Source organism: Rutidosis leptorrhynchoides, chromosome 6, assembly GCF_046630445.1.
Source record: "Rutidosis leptorrhynchoides isolate AG116_Rl617_1_P2 chromosome 6, CSIRO_AGI_Rlap_v1, whole genome shotgun sequence".
Lineage (NCBI taxonomy): Eukaryota > Viridiplantae > Streptophyta > Magnoliopsida > Asterales > Asteraceae > Rutidosis > Rutidosis leptorrhynchoides.
In genome coordinates this window covers 60,051,883-60,075,076 of record NC_092338.1, presented here as the reverse complement: position 1 = coordinate 60,075,076, position 23,194 = coordinate 60,051,883, and the positions used below count along the sequence as shown (strand labels likewise).

The following is a 23,194-nucleotide window of genomic DNA, read 5'->3' as shown; positions in this document are numbered from 1 at the left end:
TACATCAGATGGTGTAAGCGAGAACTTATGTTATATGGCCATATGGGTTTGACAAACCCTCATTCAAACGGTTCGCTACCGTTTACGAATGAAATATATTTTCGGGAACAGTGTTGTTCTAGCACTAATTGATGGGGTATTCAACGGACGGAACGTTAAGCTTTGATAATTGGGTGCTCGTGAATATTAACTTTTAGAATGTACTATGGCTTTATCGATGTTGCAAATCTTGTGGTTCAACTTACTATTACTCATTTACTTATTTAAACCTATGATTTCACCAACGTTTTCGTTGACAGATTCTCTATGTTTTTCTCAGGTCCTTGAACTTAGGTGATACATGCTTCCGCTCATACTATTTGATACTTGCATTGGATGTCGAGTATACTTGCTTACGTGGAACGTCTTTTTGGACTACTTTTAATCGTGTCGCACGTGTTTCATACAAACTTAAAACATTGTTATGTACTTGAGTATGGAAACTACTTTTGTAAACTTTGAAACACCCTTATTTATGAAATGAATGCGACATACTTTTCGGTCAAACTTTGTTATAAAGACTTACGACCATGTAATGGGACCATACGTAGATGACGCCGTCATTTGACGATTTGTCGGGGTCGCTACATAATCTTTACTTGTAATCTTTGTTTATCATCATTTATCTTTGAATCTTAGCTTGTAATCACTCAAGATGATGTTTATTGATGCTTTCATGATTATTGCTAGTGTAATCTTTGCTATGAGTAGCTAAATCTCTTGTGTTTGCTTATCTATGAATCTTTAATGCATGATGTGCCCTTAATCTATTGAATGAAAGTTGTTTTGAATGAAAATACATGAGCTAGTGTTATTGAGTTAGCCATGAGGTCCATTGCTATGTTTGATATTGGTTTTACTTAGATTACATGAATTGAGTAGCTCTTTAAGTGAACGACTTGTGTACTAGCTAGAATTATCTTCACAACAATCTTGTATCAAATTTATTGTGTGCTATATTTCATGCTATATGTAAAATAAGCGGTATTGTAAGTTTGTAAAATATTGTGTAAAAGTTTGAACGCGAAATATTATTATAATCAGTTTTTCATATAGAATTGTAGTAGTTGAATTGTATATTAGCTACTAAGTATGAACTTAACGGGTAGGTACTACCCGAATTTAAACTTATAAAACGCTAATATGAAGAAAAAGCTTTTATAAATGAGTTCATATTATGCTACGAAATACTATTAACTACTCTTATTATTCTGTATGATTAACTTGTTCCATTTGACTATTTTGAAGGAAATGGCACCGACTACTCGACACACCGTGAATATGAATGAAGAGGAATTCCGTACTTTTCTAGCTTCAAACATAGCCGCAGTACAGGCAGCGCTACATACCAACAATAACCTTGGATCTAGCAGTACAGGAAATCGTGTAGGATGCACCTACAAAGAATTCACTGCCTGCAAACCTTTGGAATTTGATGGAACCGAAGGACCGATCGGATTGAAACGGTGGACCGAGAAGGTCAAATCGGTGTTTGCCATAAGTAAGTGTACTGAAGAGGACAAAGTGAAGTACGCTACGCATACCTTCACAGGTTCTGCGTTAACATGGTGGAATACCTATCTAGAGCAAGTGGGACAAGACGATGCGTACGCACTACCGTGGTCAGCATTCAAGCACTTGATGAACGAGAAGTACCGTCCCAAAACCGAGGTCAATAAGCTCAAGACAGAACTTAGAGGGTTACGAACCCAAGGATTTGATATTACCACGTACGAAATACGATTCACAGAATTGTGCCTATTGTGTCCGGGAGCATTCGAAGATGAGGAAGAGAAGATCGACGCGTTTGTGAAAGGATTACCGGAAAGAATCCAAGAAGATATAAGTTCACACGAGCCCGCCTCCATACAACAGGCATGTAGAATGGCTCACAAACTAGTGAACCAGATTGAAGAAAGAATTAAAGAACAGACTGCTAAAGAGGCCAATGTGAAGCAAGTCAAAAGAAAGTGGGAGGAAAACGGTGATAAGAATCACCAATACAACAACAACAGCAATTACAACAATAATCGCAACAATTATCCCAACAATCGCAACATCAATCGCAACTACAACAAACGGCCCAACAACAACAACAACAACAACAACAACAACAACAACAATAACATCAACTACAACAATCATCCCAACAACAATAATAACCGCAACAACAACAACAATCAGAAGCAGCTATGTCAAAGGTGTGAAAAGTATCACTCGGGGTTCTGCACCAAATTTTGCAACAAGTGTAAAAGAAATGGTCATAGCGCGGTGAAGTGTGAGGTCTACGGACCAGGGGTTAATAGAACGAAAGGAACAAATGGTGTCGGAACGAGTAATGGCAGAGCAAGTAGTGTCGGAGCCAGTTATGCCAATGTAGTTTGTTATAAATGTGGAAAACCGGGCCACATTATTAGAAATTGCCCGAACCAGGAGAACACGAATGGACAAGGCCGCGGAAGAGTTTTCAATTTTAATGCGGCATAGGCACAGGAAGACCCGGAGCTTGTTACGGGTACGTTTCTTATTGACAATAAATCTGCTTACGTTTTATTTGATTCGGGTGCGGATAGAAGCTATATGAGTAGAGATTTTTGTGCTAAATTAAGTTGTCCATTGACGCATTTGGATAGTAAATTTTTACTCGAATTAGCAAATGGTAAATTAATTTCAGCAGATAATATATGTCGGAATCGAGAAATTAAACTGGTTAGCGAAACATTTAAGATTGATTTGATACCAGTAGAGTTAGGGAGTTTTGATGTGATAATCGGTATGGACTGGTTGAAAAAAGTGAAAGTAGAGATCGTTTATTACAAAAATGCAATTCGCATTATACGAGAAAAAGGAAAACCCTTAATGGTGTACGGAGAAAAGGGCAACACGAAGCTACATCTTATTAGTAATTTGAAGGCACAAAAACTAATAAAAAAAGGTTGCTATGCTATTCTAGCACACGTCGAGGAAGTACAAACTGAAGAAAAGAGCATCAATGATGTTCCCATTGCAAAAGAATTTCCCGATGTATTTCCGAAAGAATTACCGGGATTACCCCCACATCGATCCGTTGAATTTCAAATAGATCTTGTACCAGGAGCTGCACCAATAGCTCGTGCTCCTTACAGACTCGCACCCAGCGAGATGAAAGAACTGCAAAGCCAATTACAAGAACTTTTAGAGCATGGTTTCATTCGACCAAGCACATCACCGTGGGGAGCTCCTGTTTTGTTTGTCAAGAAGAAAGATGGTACATTCAGGTTGTGTATCGACTACCGAGAGTTGAACAAACTTACCATCAAGAACCGCTACCCACTACCGAGAATCGACGACTTATTTGATCAACTACAAGGCTCGTCTGTTTATTCAAAGATTGACTTACGTTCCGGGTATCATCAAATGCGGGTGAAAGAAGATGATATTCCAAAGACTGCTTTCAGAACACGTTATGGTCATTACGAGTTTATGGTCATGCCATTTGGTTTAGCTAATGCACCAGCTGTGTTCATGGACCTTATGAACCGAGTGTGTGGACCATACCTTGATAAGTTTTTCATTGTTTTCATTGATGACATACTTATTTACTCAAAGAATGACCAAGAACACGGTGAACATTTGAGAAAGGTGTTAGAAGTATTGAGGAAGGAAGAATTGTACGCTAAATTTTCAAAGTGTGCATTTTGGTTGGAAGAAGTTCAATTCCTCGGTCACATAGTGAACAAAAAAGTTATTAAGGTGGATCCGGCAAAGATAGAAACTGTTGAAAAGTGTGAAACCCCGAAAACTCCGAAACACATACGCCAGTTTTTAGGAGTAGCTGGTTACTACAGAAGGTTCATCCAAGACTTTTCCAGAATAGCAAAACCCTTGACTGCATTAACGCATAAAGGGAAGAAATTTGAATGGAAGGATGAACAAGAGAAAGCGTTTCAGTTATTGAAGAAAAAGCTAACTACGGCACCTATATTGTCATTGCCTGAAGGGAATGATGATTTTGTGATTTATTGTGACGCATCAAAGCAAGGTCTCGATTGTGTATTAATGCAATGAAGGAAGGTGATTGCTTATGCGTCTAGACAATTGAAGATTCACGAGCAAAATTATACGACGCATGATTTGGAATTAGGCGCGGTTGTTTTTGCATTAAAGACTTGGAGGCACTACTTATATGGGGTCAAAAGTATTATATATACCGACCACAAAAGTCTTCAACACATATTTAATCAGAAACAACTGAATATGAGGCAGCGTAGGTGGATTGAATTGTTGAATGATTACGACTTTGAGATTCGTTACCACCCGGGGAAGGCAAATGTGGTAGCCGATGCCTTGAGCAGGAAGGACAGAGAACCCATTCGAGTAAAATCTATGAATATAATGATTCATAATAACCTTACTACTCAAATAAAGGAGGCGCAACAAGGAGTTTTAAAAGAAGGAAATTTAAAGGATGAAATACCCAAAGGATCAGAGCAGCATCTTAATATTCGGGAAGACGGAACCCGGTATAGGGCTGAAAGGATTTGGGTACCAAAATTTGGAGATATGAGAGAAATGGTACTTAGAGAAGCTCATAAAACTAGATACTCAATACATCCTGGAACGGGGAAGATGTACAAGGATCTCAAGAAACATTTTTGGTGGCCGGGTATGAAAGCCGATGTTGCTAAATACGTAGGAGATGTTTGACGTGTTCTAAGGTCAAAGCTAAGTATCAGAAACCATCAGGTCTACTTCAACAACCCAAAATCCCAGAATGGAAATGGGAAAACATTACCATGGATTTCATCACTAAATTGCCAAGGACTGCAAGTGGTTTTGATACTATTTGGGTAATAGTTGATCGTCTCACCAAATCAGCACACTTCCTGCCAATAAGAGAAGATGACAAGATGGAGAAGTTAGCACGACTGTATTTGAAGGAAGTCGTCTCCAGACATGGAATACCAATCTCTATTATCTCTGATAGGGATGGCAGATTTATTTCAAGATTCTGGCAGACATTACAGCAAGCATTAGGAACTCGTCTAGACATGAGTACTGCCTATCATCCACAAACTGATGGGCAGAGCGAAAGGACGATACAAACGCTTGAAGACATGCTACGAGCATGTGTTATTGATTTCGGAAACAGTTGGGATCGACATCTACCGTTAGCAGAATTTTCCTACAACAACAGCTACCATTCAAGCATTGAGATGGCGCCGTTTGAAGCACTTTATGGTAGAAAGTGCAGGTCTCCGATTTGTTGGAGTGAAGTGGGGGATAGACAGATTACGGGTCCGGAGATTATACAAGAAACTACCGAGAAGATCATCCAAATTCAACAACGGTTGAAAACCGCCCAAAGTCGACAAAAGAGCTACGCTGACATTAAAAGAAAAGATATAGAATTTGAAATTGGAGAGATGGTCATGCTTAAAGTTGCACATTGGAAAGGCGTTGTTCGATTCGGTAAACGAGGGAAATTAAATCCAAGGTATATTGGACCATTCAAGATTATTGATCGTGTCAGACCAGTAGCTTACCGACTTGAGTTACCTCAACAACTCGCGGCTGTACATAACACTTTCCACGTCTTGAATTTGAAGAAATGTTTTGCTAAAGAAGATCTCACTATTTCGTTAGATGAAATCCAAATCAACGAAAAACTCCAATTCATCGAAGAACCCGTCGAAATAATGGATCGTGAGGTTAAAAGACTTAAGCAAAACAAGATACCAATTGTTAAGGTTCGATGGAATACTCGTAGAGGACCCAAGTTCACCTGGGAGCGTGAAGATCAGATGAAGAAGAAATACCCGCATCTATTTCCAGAAGATTCGTCAACACCTTCAACAGCTTAAAATTTCGGGACGAAATTTATTTAACGGGTAGGTACTGTAGTGACCCGAACTTTTCCATGTTTATATATATTAATTGAGATTGATATTTACATGATTAAATGTTTCCAACATGTTAAGCAATCAAACTTGTTAAGACTTGATTAATTGAAATATGTTTCATATAGACAATTGACCACCCAAGTTGACCGGCGATTCACGAACGTTAAAACTTGTAAAAACGACATGACGATATATATATGGATATACATATGGTTAACATGAGGTTATGATAAGTAAGTATCTCCATAAGTATATTAACAATGAGTTATATACATATAAACAAGACTACTAACTTAAGGATTTCGAAACGAGACATATATGTAACGATTATCGTTGTAACGACATTTAAATGTATATATATCATATTAAGATATATTAATATATAATAATATCATGATAATATAATAATTTAACATCTCATTAGATATAATAAACAATGGGTTAACAACATTAATTGAGATCGTTAACTTAAAGGTTTCAAAACAACACTTACATGTAACGACTAACGATGACTTAACGACTCAGTTAAAATGTATATACATGTAGTGTATTTAGATGTATTAAAATACTTTTGGAAGACTTCAAGACATATATCAAAACACTCATACTTAACGAAAATGGTTACAGTTACTTTCCCATTCTTTTCTTGCATCAAGAATTCTAGTCGTATTCTTACCCGTATTATACACAGCTTCAAAACGTACTTACTATGGGTATATACCAATAGGAACTAGCATGGGATTCCACTCTTGATTATGTCATGTATGACTAATCAATTTTAACTTCTACCATGAGCTAGTCAACTAACTAGAACTCCTTTTAACCCCACTCACCACTCACCAATTACCACTCATCATTCACTCCATTTCACTTCCAATTCTCTTTCTAATTCTCTCTCAACACACACACACTATTATGAATGTATTTTTCCAGTAGTTAATCATCATCTTCATCAAAAATCACTTCAAGAATCAAGCTATAATCATCATAGGAAGAACACTTCAAGAACACTTCAAAAATCCCTTCAAGTTTACTAATTTACTTCCAAGCTTTCTAATCCATTCCAAGTAATCATATAAGATCAAGAAACCTTTGTTATATACAGTAGGTTATCTTTCTTATTCAAGGTAATATTCATATTCAAACTTTGATTCAATTTCTATAACTATAAACTATCTTAATTCGAGTAAAAATCTTACTTGAACTTGTTTTTGTGTCATGATCCTACTTCAAGAACTTTCAAGCCATCCAAGATCCTTTGAAGCTAGATCATTTCTTGTCACTTCCAGTAGGTTTACCTACTAAACTTGAGGTAGTAATGATGTTCATAACATCATTCGATTCATATATATAAAACTATCTTATTCGAAGGTTTAAACTCGTAATCACTAGAACATAGTTTAGTTAATTCTAAACTTGTTCGCAAACAAAAGTTAATCCTTCAAACTTGACTTTTAAAATTAACTAAACACATGTTCTATATCTATATGATATGCTAACTTAATGATTTAAAACCTGGAAACACGAAAAACACCGTAAAACCGGATTTACGCCGTCGTAGTAACACCGCGGGCTGTTTTGGGTTAGTTAATTAAAAACTATGATAAACTTTGATTTAAAAGTTGTTATTCTGAGAAAATGATTTTTATTATGAACATGAAACTATATCCAAAAATTATGGTTAAACTCAAAGTGGAAGTATGTTTTCTAAAATGGTCATCTAGACGTCGTTCTTTCGACTGAAATGACTACCTTTACAAAAACGACTTGTAACTTATTTTTCCGACTATAAACCTATACTTTTTCTGTTTAGATTCATAAAATAGAGTTCAATATGAAACCATAGCAATTTGATTCACTCAAAACGGATTTAAAATGAAGAAGTTATGGGTAAAACAAGATTGGATAATTTTTCTCATTTTAGCTACGTGAAAATTGGTAACAAATCTATTCCAACCATAACTTAATCAACTTGTATTGTATATTATGTAATCTTGAGATACCATAGACACGTATACAATGTTTCGACCTATCATGTCGACACATCTATATATATTTCGGAACAACCATAGACACTCTATATGTGAATGTTGGAGTTAGCTATACAGGGTTGAGGTTGATTCCAAAATATATATAGTTTGAGTTGTGATCAATACTGAGATACGTATACACTGGGTCGTGGATTGATTCAAGATAATATTTATCGATTTATTTCTGTACATCTAACTGTGGACAACTAGTTGTAGGTTACTAACGAGGACAGCTGACTTAATAAACTTAAAACATCAAAATATATTAAAAGTGTTGTAAATATATTTTGAACATACTTTAATATATATGTATATATTGTTATAGGTTCGTGAATCAACAGTGGCCAAGTCTTACTTCTCGACGAAGTAAAAATCTGTGAAAGTGAGTTATAGTCCGACTTTTAAAATCTAATATTTTGGGATGAGAATACATGCAGGTTTTATAAATGATTTACAAAATAGACACAAGTACGTGAAACTACATTCTATGGTTGAATTATCGACATCGAATATGCCCCTTTTTATTAAGTCTGGTAATCTAAGAATTAGGGAACAGACACCCTAATTGACGCGAATCCTAAAGATAGATCTATTGGGCCTAACAAACCCCATCCAAAGTACCGGATGCTTTAGTACTTCGAAATTTATATCATATCCGAAGGGTGTCCCGGAATAATGGGGATATTCTTATATATGCATCTTGTTAATGTCGGTTACCAGGTGTTCATCATATGAATGATTTTTATCTCTATGTATGGGATGTGTATTGAAATATGAAATCTTGTGGTCTATTGTTACGATTTGATATGTATAGGTTAAACCTATAACTCACCAACATTTTTGTTGACGTTTAAAGCATGTTTATTCTCAGGTGATTATTAAGAGCTTCCGCTGTCGCATACTTAAATAAGGACGAGATTTGGAGTCCATGTTTGTATGATATTGTGTAAAAACTGCATTCAAGAAACTTATTTTGTTGTAACATATTTGTATTGTAAACCATTATGTAATGGTCGTGTGTAAACAGGATATTTTAGATTATCATTATTTGATAATCTAAATAAAGCTTTTTAAACCTTTATTGATGAAATAAAGGTTATGGTTTGTTTTAAAATGAATGCAGTCTTTGAAAAACGTCTCATATAGAGGTCAAAACCTCGCAACGAAATCAATTAATATGGAACGTTTTTAATCAATAAGAACGGGACATTTCAGTATATGTATATGTATATACTACGAGACGATGATTTATAGAAGCAAATAACGAAAACACTTAATTGATAAAGCTACACTTCGAGTGACATAGTTTATCAATGATTAAGTTTAATTTTTGATAAAGGTACACGTCGCGTAACGAAAAGTACTAGTTTTCTAAGCGTACGAAAATACGTTCGAGAAACCGAAAGAGGGACATAAGTCGAACGTAAACGTACAAGACATCGGAATAAAAATTACAAGTCACCTATACACGAGAATATAATATAATATATAATTAATTATTTATATTATATATATTATAAAATTATGTCGACGAACAAAGAAACAAAAAGATGTGAGCTGGAGACAGGTGGTCATGCGATCGCATGGCCAGAAGCCTAGTAAAACATGCGATCGCATGGCAGACAATTTCAGGCCAACACTATAAAAGCTCGACCATTTCTACTTCTGATTCAATTCATTTTACTCCGTATTTATTTTATTAATTATTATTATTATTAATTATTATTATTATTAATTATTATTATTATTATTATTATTATTATTATTATTATTATTAAGATTATTATTATTAATCTTATTATTAATAGTATTAGTATTATTATTTTTACGATACAAAAATAATAATATACATAAAATACTACGACGAAGTCATGAGCGTGTCACTTTCAAAATGGGTTTTCAAGCGGGATAGAGCTAAGAAAACTATGGATTATAATTATGGAGGTTATGGGTAATGTTTCGCGGGTATTATTTGCAAGTCAAACCTAGTGTTTATCATCTCTGTTGCGTCTACGTACTTTCCTGCTATATTGAATCACAATATTAATACGTGAGCATTCATATCTTATCTTTTATATATTAATAGTGTATCCATTGCTAGTGCTCGAGTATATATGTTTATGCATGCTTGTATACTAAATTTCGTCATTAAACAGTTTATGATGAATCACGAATTAAATACATAAATTACTGATAAAAGGTATATGATATGCATGTTTTTGGAAAGCTGGCGAAAAATCAATAACTTTTCATTTAGAAATCGCGTAATTTTGATGAACGAATTTAAAGATATGGTTAACTGAATTATGATTGACATTTATTGAATTGCTTTTGAATCTGCAATTGATATTTAAACAACTTGTTTGTAAGATTGATAAATTGGATTTTTGAATATTACCAATCGAGTAAATGAATCCTTATATAAGGTACGTCTCGTTTTGTTGAACTATTGTCAAAATTGACCTTTTGAAACGACTTTGGATAACTTTTGTATGTCGATCTCGAGCATTAGGATTGTGATACACTATGACCAGACCTAGCTTGTTAGACAATTATTGACCAACATATGTTCTCTAGGTTGAGATCTACGGTTATTTGGTATTCCGAGTTTCGGTCACATTTCGGTGAACGACTTTATGTGCTGCTAAGGTGAGTTTCATTTGCCCCCTTTTTAATTGCTTTTGCAATATATATTTTTGGGCTGAGAATACATGCACTTTATTTTAAATGCAATGGATACAACATACTAATTTCTACACTGAGTTTGAACCGAAAATCCCTTAGCTTTGGTAACTAGTAACTGCTGGTTATAAGAACTGGTGGGCGCGAGTAGTTATATATGGATCCATAGGGCTTGACATCCCCGTCTGTTCCAGGTATAAAAACCCTAGCCTGAACTATAAAATAGACGTATGCTATTTGAGTTTAGTACACGTTGATTGGCGTGTATTGTACATGTTGGTTGCATGTATGTTAAAACAGGGGTACTTATTATATAGACGTTAAAGTTTAGTTACCAGGGTGCTCAATCTTGTAGAATATTTTGATAAATGTTTCTGGATAAAACAACTGAAATCTTGTGATCCACCTTTATGTACAGATTATGCAAAACATTAAAACTATGAACTCACCAACCTTTATGTTGACACTTGTTAGCATGTTTATTCTCAGGTTCCCAAGAAGTCTTCCGCTGTTTGCTTATATGTTATACAAGATATGTGCATGGAGTCATACATGCTTTATTCGAGAAAACGTTGCATTCACAAATCATCACCATCTATCTTATTTTGACTGCATTGTCAACAGAAGTATTATTGTAAACTATTATATTACGGTGATTGTCTATATGTAAAAATCATCAGATGTCGAAAACCTTTAATTTAAATATTCATTTATGGTGTGCCTTTTCAAAAGAATGCAATGTTTACAAAACGTATCATATAGAGGTCAAATACCTCGCAATGAAATCGATGAATGACGTGTTCGTCCAAGTAGATTTGGAGCGATCGTCAACCTCCTCTTTCTTTGCAAGGGATCGCAAGGGGTAAGTGCCAATGCTTCGTCACAGGTTACACTGCGAGAACCCCCTCTACGACTAACTTGCCCAAAGTCATTGCCCTTTAACCGAACCCGAATCCTGGGAACGTTAACCGGTCGTTGCTTTGAACGCAGTTAAACCAGCTCTGATACCAAATGTAATACCCCGTCAGAATCCACTAATGGAATATTAACTCCTGGTCCCACAGTTTAGTAGTCACGCCCTCTATATGATCGTAGGGAAAGACGCAACAAAGATCGACCAGCTGAAGAAGGAACTCTCGAAGTCTTTTGACATGAAACACTTAGTGAAGCGATCCGTCCTAATCCACCTGGATGAATACATTACATTTGATTACATCGTGAGGTACTTGACCTCTATATGATATATTTTACAAACATTGCATTCGTTTTTAAAAGACAAACTTTCATGTCATCGAAAGTTGACAGGCATGCATACCATTTCATAATATATCTAAACTATAAATGATTTGATAATATTCTTGAATAAGTCGAATGCAACGTCTTTTTGAAATATGTCATGAATGACTTCAAGTAATATCTCTAAGATGAGAAAATGCACAGCGGAAGATTTCTTTCGTACCTGAGAATAAACATGCTTTCAAGTGTCAACCAAAAGGTTGGTGAGTTCATTAGTTTATCATAAACATTCATTTCCTTCATTTTAATAGACCACAAGATCTCATATATTGTCACGCGTAACTCACGAATTAAAATTCATTCATATGGTGAACACCTGGTAACCGACATTAACAAGATGCATATAAGAATATCCCCTATCATTCCGGGACATCCATCGGACATGACAAAACAACATCGAAGTACTAAAGCATCCGCTACAACGGATGGGGTTTGTTGGGCCCAATAGATCTATCTTTAGGATTCGCGTCAATTAGTAGACTGGTTTACTAATTCTTAGGTTACCAAGTAAAATGGGCATATTCGGCTTCGATCATTCAACCATATAATGTAGTTTCGATTACTTGTGTCTATTTCGTAAAACATTTATAAAAATTGCGCATATATTCTCAGCCCAAAAATATAAAGGGTAAAAAGGCAAATGAAACTCACCATACTGTATTTTATAGTAAAAATACATATGACTTCATTTAACAAGAGTAGGGTTGACCTCGGATTCACGAACCTATATCATTTGTATTTTTATCAATACTCATAATCGTAATCGAATAAATTTATATATTATTATTAATGATAAATTTTTATATCAATAACTTATTTACTTTATTATATTATCATTTTATATATTTTTAAGTAAAAGTATAATTTTTGTTATGTTATATGAAATAAATATATTTATATCGTTCGTTTGTTAATACAGTAATTTACTAATACAAAATAATATTTAAGATGATCAAATGATTATAATACCGATATTGATAATAATGATAATAGTATTGATAATTCTATTATTGATAACGTTAATGATAGTTTTTAATAAAAATCTCATAATAATGTTAATAATAATAATTATATAGTTGTAATGATAACAAAATAACAAGTTTTGTAAAAATGATAAAAAAATATTAATATTACAATACTAATAATGATAATCATATTATTAATACTTTTGTTAATAATAATAATAATAGTACTAAAATGATACTAATACAATATTAGGGATAATAATAATAGTGATAACAATAACGATACTATCAATTGTAATTATATTGATATTATTACTATTTAATGATAATATTAATAAATTGTAGCATGTTAATAATCATAATCACTAACTTGACAAAAATAATACTAATAATATTCAATTTTGTATTTATAATCATAATAATATTAGTAATGATAATTAATACTTGCAGTTGTAATAATTATAACAACATTATTAATAATCAAAATAATAATAATAATTAATATTAACAATAAATAATAATAATAATAATTAGAAAATGAAATAGAAAAGTATACCCTTTAAAAGAATTGTTCTAAAAAGAAATGCCCATGACCGGGCTCGAACCCGCGACCACATGCTAACCCGAAAACACTTTGAACCAATGGGCTGTTGCCCGTTTTTCTGTTTTAAAACCCTTTTTAATTTATAAAACCCGTAATTATTTCCTGTTCTTTCTTTCCTTCTTCTTCATATACCTAAATCGAACCAGACCTTAATTACACTATTAATACTCGTTTGTTTGAACACTTTTAATTGAAACAAAAACGAATCATAAGGGTTACTTGACTTAATTTAAAAAAAACAAACTAAATAAATAAAAAAATACAATTTCTGTTCGAAAAAAAAAAATGAACAACAAGTCAAACCTTGAATTTAAATTCACGACTGTTTTGACGTATGATTATAACATAAAAAATGTTCTAATTTGATCCTAGAAACTTTCTCCATCTTTAATTTAACTAAAAACACAACATTGAACTCGAATTTAATAGAAGAATGATGGTTGACTTTTTACAATCAAAACTTTGACTCACAAATTCAGATCCGTTTTATAAAATTGAAGCTTCAAACTTTGCAGAAAGTTTAAACTACGAGATTCTAACATGATTGCATTAATACATTTTGTAAAACAATTCGAATTCGAGTTTAGACAAAATATTTGACAAACAGAGCCGGTACATGTGTTCATACATAATTTTTATTTAATTCGACGATTAAGGGCTGTAGAAATTGATAATAGATATTGAGGATGTAACGTTGATTGAGTGTGTTAATATCTCAGCGTAATTCTTGTTTTATAGCAATTTGATTTATCCAAAATAATTAATCAGAGGATAAATATAATTAAAAAGGACGTAAAGGATTATGACGGGCAACTGATTTTGGATGCTATTGTGACATTAAGTCGTGATTTGTACAGGTTTTAAAGACGTAAAACAAAATCAACTACAGCTTGATATCTACTTGCAATTGAATTCGTACATTTTCCTTTTTCTTTTATAATTTATATAATTATTATTAATAAATAAGTATGTTGATAATTTTAATACCAATTAATAATAATTACAATAATAATACTGATTAATAATAATAGGAATACTAATACTAATAATAATAGGAATACTAATATTGATATTGATAAAAATAACAAAATTAATAATGCTAATGTTAACATTAGTAATGATAAAAGTAATAATAATAATATGATGTTATTAATAATAACAATAATAATAATTTTTAATCAATTTAATAATCAAGATAATATTAATAAAATGATAATAACAATATTATTAGTGATACCAATAATATTACTTATAATAATACTAATTAATATTAATAATGTTATTAGTAATAATAATTATTTATAACAATTTTCATATATATTTCTAAAAAATAATAATATTAATAACACTAATATCAATACTATTATTAAAAGTAATAACAATATTGTTATAATAATTATAATTAATATATTAGTATTATAATTTATAGATTATGTACTATAACTATATAATATAATAATGATGATTATATATGAAAATATAATAAGTTACATGTTTCCATTTTTATATAATAATATGAATAATACAGATTTTAACAATTATTGAAAGTAACCATATTATAACAACTATATTTTTAACTTGTAATTACATATACTATTATTACAATTTATTAATCTTGTTATATTACATGATGTATATAACAACATATTTTGAATATTTAATATCTATATATTTTATATATTATAACATACAAATCACCAATTCTGTATATATGTATTTTTTCTCCACTATCGCATATTTAATTATGTTTCGAATACCAAGAAAATAAATATATTAATTATATATATTAAAACGATAATCTCAGAATATAACATTTACTAATTTGTTAATATTGACAAATTATTTTCGAAGTCATTTATGTATACACTTTTACAATGTAAAGATTCGTGAATCGTTAGAAATAGTCACAGGGTAAATGATTCTATTTAAACAGTTCAAAAATTTTGAGACTCAACTTTACTAACTTTACTTATCGTGTCAAGATCATATAATAATAAGGTTTAAATTTGGTCGGAAATTCCCGGGTCGTCACACTTAGGACAGGCTCAACAGATTTTGAGAATGCAGATAACCCGAGACAGGAAGAATAAAAGGTTATGGCTATCTCAGGAGAAGTATATTGAACGAGTGCTTTCACGTTTCAATATGAACAATGCCAAACCTGTTAGCATTCCATTAGCCAACCATTTCAAGTTAAGCAAGAGTTCTTGTCCCTCATCCAAGGAAGAGATCGGAGAGATGTCTTCAGTACTATATTCTTCAGCAGTTGGAAGTTTGATATATGCGATGGTGTGTACAAGGCCCGATATTGCTCACGCAGTGGGAACAGTGAGTCGTTTTCTCTCCAACCCCGGGAAAGAGCATTGGAAGGCGGTAAAATGGATTCTCATATATCTTAAAGGTACAAAGAATCTATATCTTTGTTACGGGGGAGCTGATCCAATCTTGGAAGGCTATGGATATGGCCGGAGATCCTGATAGTAGGAAATCTACTTCAGGATCCATTTACACTTTTGCAGGGGGAGCTGTTTCATGGCAGTTAAGACTACAGAAGTGTGTTGCATTATCCACAACTGAAGCAGAGTATATTGCTGCCGCAGAAGCTGGAAAAGAAATATTGTGGTTAACGTTATCTCCAAGAATTTGGAATCAAGCAAAATGAGTACAAGGTACATTGTGACAGTCAGAGTGCTCTAGATTTGAGCAAGAACTCCATGTACCATTCCCGTACAATAAATATTGATATTCGCTATCATTGGATACGCGAGGTAATTGATCGATAACTGTTGAGACTAGTGAAGATCCATACAAAGGAGAATCCTGCGGATATGTTAACAAAGGTGGTGACTCGAGAGAAGTTGGAGTTATGCAGAGACATAACTGGAATGTTCGTTGATTCGGCTGGAGGGGGAGAATTGATGGTTTCCAGTGGTTTCCAGTCGTCATCTAGATGGCTCTGTTCCAGCCGTCATCTAGATGTTCAAAGCTGCCGACGTTGACAACGCGTATGAAAGTGGCAAACTTGAACACGATGACGGCCGCCAACTTACGCCAACCTTCCTCGTTCACAACATTCACCGCCATAGAATTTTTGCTATAAATAGAGATGCACACTTTCATTGTAAATCATCCCAAAATCACTCAGAGAAGTGTAATCACAACCTTGAGAGTGTGTGTGAGTTTGAGAGTTTTTTTTTTTTAGAGTTTTGTAAATACTCGTGTAATCTATTCTTGTGAGTAATAGAGTTATTTTTCTCTCAAATTTGTATCTCTCAACGTCCAGGCGATCCTCTCTTCCTAACACGTATTATCTTTATTGGTTATATATTGTAATTTTGTTACATTTTTGGAATCTTTTGGCCATCAAATATCTTCATAATTATAATTTTGACGGCCACTAGACATCTATAGTTTATATTATATTGCTAAAATGATGAAGTCATTATTATTCTAATTCCTTTGTTAAGAAAAAATCAAAAAGAAAAAAGAAAAAATCTAAGCATGGTGGGTGATGTCATTAATCTAAATAATTTTGAATTAAAATTAAATCTTATTAATTAATTATTATTATTAAATCTTATTAATAATGATTTTAATTATTAAAATTAAATTATTTTAATTAATTATTTTGAATTGAGTACGAAAAGGTATAAAAGTTATGCAGAAGGAAACCAATTCTACATTTATATTTTAATTTACACCATTAAAATAAAATGACAACCAATATTATCTCTTATGATTTGATGTGGATTGTTTAGTATGCATTTTAGGTGTTTGATGAAATGTTCACCTGACGAGTTTCTTAGTCGGACTATGTGATTCCACGGGTCATTAAACTAAATAACTTTAGCATAACGCGTGGTTCCACGGGTAATTTCACTAGTTACCTTTATTTGCCCAAGATAAAAATATAAATATTTATTATGTAATGATGTGCACAGAAGTGTTAGTTTCGACGTTCATATCACGAAGTTTCTCTAACATTGCTACAGCAAAATTGCAATGAATTTTTTCAAACTTTGACTTGCATCAAAGTTTCAGAGTCATTTCAGGTACTACAAAACAAATATAGTTGTAGATTTTAAATTGCAATAATACATAACAATAATTGCGATGAAGATGGTAAATAATTGATCCCACCTAAGAGCTTTTCCTCCACAAAAAGAAACTTGGATAAAAATATCGATAATGTGAAACGAACACACACCATATGTGGAAATTAAGGCTGACGAAATTACACGAATAGTCCTCTGCATCTCATATATAGGATAGTTAAAAAAATTTTTTTTATCTAAATCATCCATGTGGTTTACACCCAATTGCACGGATGGTTCAAATAACTATCGTCGTTATTTTTTCGGTTAAGGTTTAAAATGTGCAATGAACATGAGGGTATTTTCGTCATATTTATTATTCTCTTTATTATTATTTTTTATCTTTTATCATTGCACGGTGGTGGTCGCTCATATCTGCACGGCACATGACTAATTTTAACAGAACAATTTAACTGACGTTTGGGGATTTGGACTATCCGTGTAATGTGTGCAAACAACATGGGTGATCTAGATCAATAAATTCTTTTTTGATTATCCTAGACATTTGGTACAAAACAAAGGGACTATATGTGTAATTTTGTCATTAAGGTAATATATACGTAGTATCATCTTATTATTTGATTTGATTGGCTATAAATCTTTCTTAAGTTATCTTCTTTTCATTCAGCTAAAATAATAAGGTTCTAGTTATTATACAGATTAAATCTCAAACACATCAATGGCTTCTTCTTCTTCTTCTACTGGATCACGAAAGTATGATGTGTTTCTTAGTTTCAGAGGGGAAGATACTCGCAAAAACTATGTAGATCATCTATACACAGCTCTTTCGGGTCAATTAATTTACAGTTACAAAGACGACCAAACACTTCCTCGGGGCGATTCTATCGGTCCATCACTGTTGAATGCCATCGAGGAATCACAAATTGCGGTCATCGTATTCTCGGAAAACTACGCTGATTCTTCGTGGTGTTTGGATGAACTTGTACATATTATGAAAAGCAGGGAGGAGAGAAAACTGATTGTTCTACCAGTATTTTATAAGGTGAGTCCTTCCGATGTTAGGAAATTGCAAGGGAATTTCGGAAGAGCATTTGCGAAACGAAAGCGCGATAACAGCGCCAAAGAGGAATTATGGAAAACTGCAATTGTTGAAGCATGTAATGTTTCGGGATGGGAACCCAGTCACATTGCCAACGGGTTATTTTCTATTTCTCTTTCCTCTTTCTGCTTCTAGTAGTATTTATTTTCTTTCTTTTAGAAGGTTGCTCATGTTTTACTTATCAATTACTGCGTATAATATTTTCACTTGCTTTAACCCCTTATAATTGATAATTGATCATTAGAATTAAATTAAATAGTCAAAACATCAAATATTTTGTTCCTTATTAAGCTATTATATAAATTATAAAATATAAATTCATTCATAATAAGTGAATAATGATCATAACAAATTATTAGACAACTAGAGATGAGCATTTGCTACACAAAGACAAGGTTAAGATATCTCATGCTAGTTTATTATTAGATGATGAGGCGTTTCAACTCTTCAATAGACATGCAGTGCAGAAGGAAAAACCTCGTATAGAAGACTATGATACGCTCTCACGACGCGTGATTTCTTATGCAGATGGGCTCCCATTAGCACTTAAAGTTTTGGGATCTTTGCTACGTGGCAAAGACAAGAAGCCGTGGGAGAGTGTTTTAGACAAGATGAAGAATATCCCAAATCCTAAAATAATGGACGTACTCAAAATAAGTTATGATGGACTGGAACCTATCGAAAGAGAGTTATTCTTGGATATTGCTTGTTTCCATAGGCGCAAGCCTGTAGATAAAGCAAAGGAGATATTTGATGCTTGCGGGTTTTACCCTGATTCCGGGATCCAAGTGCTTAGACAAAAGGCTCTCATAACTATTTCGGATGGTTGTTTCGAAATGCATGATCTGGTTCAAGAAATGGGACACTACATCGTTCGAGGCCTACATCCTAAAAATCCTGAGAAACATAGCAGGGTTTGGAAATACAATGAAATTGTAGAAATGTGCTCCACGGATTCAACTGTAAAGGTTAAGCTAGCTTTTCAATATAGACATACATACATACATATACAGCGATACCACTGAACCTGAAACCTGTATTTTAACTAAAATATAACAAGATTTTGTCCATTATTTCAGGAAAATGACAAAATTGAAGCAATAAGCTTTAATGGCTGCTCATCAGGTTTTTCCAAACTTGTTTCAAACATGAAGGAGCTAAGGTTGCTATTGGTGCATGCCACAGAATGTGCACATGATTATTCTGATCAAAATGTTGAATGGCCTAGTTTTCTTTCAAATGAGTTGCACTATATTTCATATAATAATTATCCTGGAAGTCTGTTTCCAGCAGATTTTCAACCAACGAAGCTTGTTGTTTTAAAGTTGCGTTATACCTTGCAGAAAGAACTTTGGCAAAGTTACAAGGTAAACTCAAATAATGTTCCTCTAAGTAATTTAACAATTAACATATTTAACATACAAGTATAGTAGAAGTTACACCTTGCAAAAAGGAATTTACGCCACAAGTATAGAGTAAATATATCAATACAGTAACTTAGTCTTAATTTTAGCTTTTACTTGTATGTATCAGCGTCTACCACAATTGAAAAAGCTTACCATCAAGCATGCGGATAACTTAGTCAGCACACCAATTTTGATGGATTTCCATGTCTTGAATATATAAAACTCAATCATTGTAAAAGTTTGGAAGAGATCCATCCATCACTTGGAAAGTGTAACAGTCTAGTCTACGTATCTGTATCTCATTGTAAGAAGCTTACAACTTTTCCAACCATCATCTGTATGAAAAATTTGGAGACTCTTAAGATCAGTGGTTGTGAAGCGCTTATTGAGTTCCCAGAGATCCAAGCAAGCATGGATAGCTTGTGGGAATTAACTTTGTGGAGTGTTGGGATAGAAGTTCTGCCGGCCTCATCAATCGGACATTACTGTACCAACCTTACTTCGATAATTTTGAACCACTGTGAGAATTTAAAGAGAATAGAAGGAAACTTTCAAGCCTTGAAACACTTGGAGAAGTTAAAGATCAGATTTAATCTTATGTTGACTTCGTTCTTTCAGCCTAAGCTTGAGAAGCTGCCAAACGATCTGTTTAGTGTATGTAATTTAAAAAGTTTGGATCTCGGTGGCTGTCTCTTGAAAGATGGAGAGATCCCTTGTCATGTTGGTGAGTTATTCAACTTAACAGCATTGAATCTACGTAAGAATAACTTTTCAAGATTACATTTTAGCCTCTTGAAACTTACTCGGCTTAAACTACTCAACCTCTGTAACTGCAAGAAGCTTCTAGAATTTCCAGAACTTCCATCCAGTGTAGATCTATTTTTAGGACATAATTGCTACTCACTTGAATCCACGGGAGATTTTTACAAAAACTGTAAGAGGATATCTCGAGTATGTCTTAATAATTCGAATGATGTCAGTGGTGCAGAAAAATTACTACAATGTATGCTCCATGTATGTTAACTATCCCTCTCCTTCTTTTTACTTATTTGGCATATAATTGGATAGTTATTTATTTTTTAATGAGGGGTCCATCAGGGGTCCAACAACCCTAGGGGTATCGAGGAACCCCTCCAACCAAGAGGTTGTGGGTTCAAGTTCATGGACATTTGTAAATATTCATGAAAAGTCGTTTAGGGTGTTTGAGTTTGTCTATCTAAAAAAATTATGTACATAAAAAATTATGTACATAACTTGTGCTAAATTAAAGTGATGCGAACTGTGAGTGTTGGAGATAGATGTAGAGAGTTAAAAATAAAAAAAAAAAACAAGGGAAAATAGTTGTGTCACCAGACCCGGCCTGTTTAACCCGTTTAAAACTTGACCCGTTTGAATCCAGACCCACCCCGAATCAAGCAACCCATTTTTCCTGGCTCTGGGTTGTGTGTATGCACATGCTGTTAGAATTACAGGGTTTAATATATGTACACTACCCTGTCATCAAAAATAACGATTGTGTTGTTTTAATTAGGGGAATGCTATAAATCACCATATGATTCTTGAAGTTGATGGCATTGAGATTCCGAAGACGTTTATACCTCCACTGTTTAGAGGAAGTAGATGTAGATTGCAACTTCCCCAGAATTGGTACATTGACTTTTGTGGATTCTTAATGTGCGCTGTCTTAACGAAGAGGTCCATAAGCAATCGATCTATTTATTTGAAGCACGAGCAGAGTAATACGATGGGCATGGATCCTGAACCTGGTTTTTGGAAGGAGCAGTATGGTGATAGATATACATGGGTGAGTTATGTTTCCTTTGATTCATTGAGACACACTTCTTGGTGGGACTCCAATTCCAACGCGGTTTTATTTTCATTCGAAGTCGATGAAGAAGATGAATGTAGTGGTTTTGGAGCTAAGCTGGTTGCCAGAGAAAATGAAAGTGTTATAACAGAAACATCTGCTACAGATTTCTCTGAATTTTGGGACACACATTCCTCTGAATTTTGTGAGGACGAAGATGATTATACGTTCAAATTCAAGATTGAAGATGATACAAAGTCGTCTTTGGAGATGATACAAAGACGGCTTCCACATCCCCTTTTTAATTCCTCGTACTAGTAATGTTTCGGGATGGGAACCCAAGAACGTTGCTATTGGGTTATTCTCTTTCTTCGTTTTCATATTTCCTTTATATTATATGCTATTTGTGTTGTAATTGACACGGTCAAGAAACATGTTTGACCGGTTGGGAGTTCACTTCCCAAATGACTAATTGATGTATCATGAAAAGTGGTTTTGTGTTCAAATCACATAGCAACAATACTTTGGCGATAAAATTATTAGTTTGAGATGGGTTTAAATTGGAATATATTACTCACCTATGTTTTTTAATCAATCATTCATATACTTGTTTTAATTGGAATATATTACTCACCTATGTTTTTTAATCAATCATATACTTTCAGTGTTTGATATATTTACTTGTTTTAACCGCTAGTTCTTGACCTACAATCTTCACTATCGTCATCAACTTCATTAAACCTTCATTGACTTAGACATCTCATCTCAGGAAACAACTTAAATATCTTAAATGTTTTTTGTACAGATACACACCTATCAAGTACCTGAATACTAGATTTTTACATTTTACTTTTATCGACTAACCATTGTGTTGACTAGTTTGCCCAGCACATTAAAACACTAAAACTCGATCAGCATCCCCACTTGGTTTTATGTATGCAGAACCACTTGATTGATAGTGACAGTATATGATTAGTAATTGAGTAAAAAAGAGGTAAAATACACCCAGGAAACGAAACAAAAACTTCCGTCAAGAAAGCAAACACAGAGGCGTAAATATACACATAACAAAGTAAACAAACTGAACCATATCGCTGGTCTACAAGACAAATGGTTGGCATGACAATCTGACCACAAAAACTATACTTCAAAAATGTACCACTATGAACCTACACACAACATTTACAACAAAAAACTCAAATCTGCAATGTGTAACATTAGAAGATTAGGTTGGCAGCTTTTCCTCAATTCAACAGACAACCCAAATCTCACTTGAATGTGTCTTTAGGTCAGTTTGAGTGCGCCTCACCTCAAAAGCATTCTCAATGA

At 33.5% G+C, this 23,194-nt stretch overlaps 1 pseudogene; it reads left to right on the top strand.

The window, feature by feature from the left end:
* Positions 1–18,228: 18,228 nt before the first annotated feature.
* On the top strand, positions 18,229–22,516 carry LOC139853673 (TMV resistance protein N-like; annotated as a pseudogene).
* The last annotated feature ends 678 nt before the right edge of the window (positions 22,517–23,194 follow it).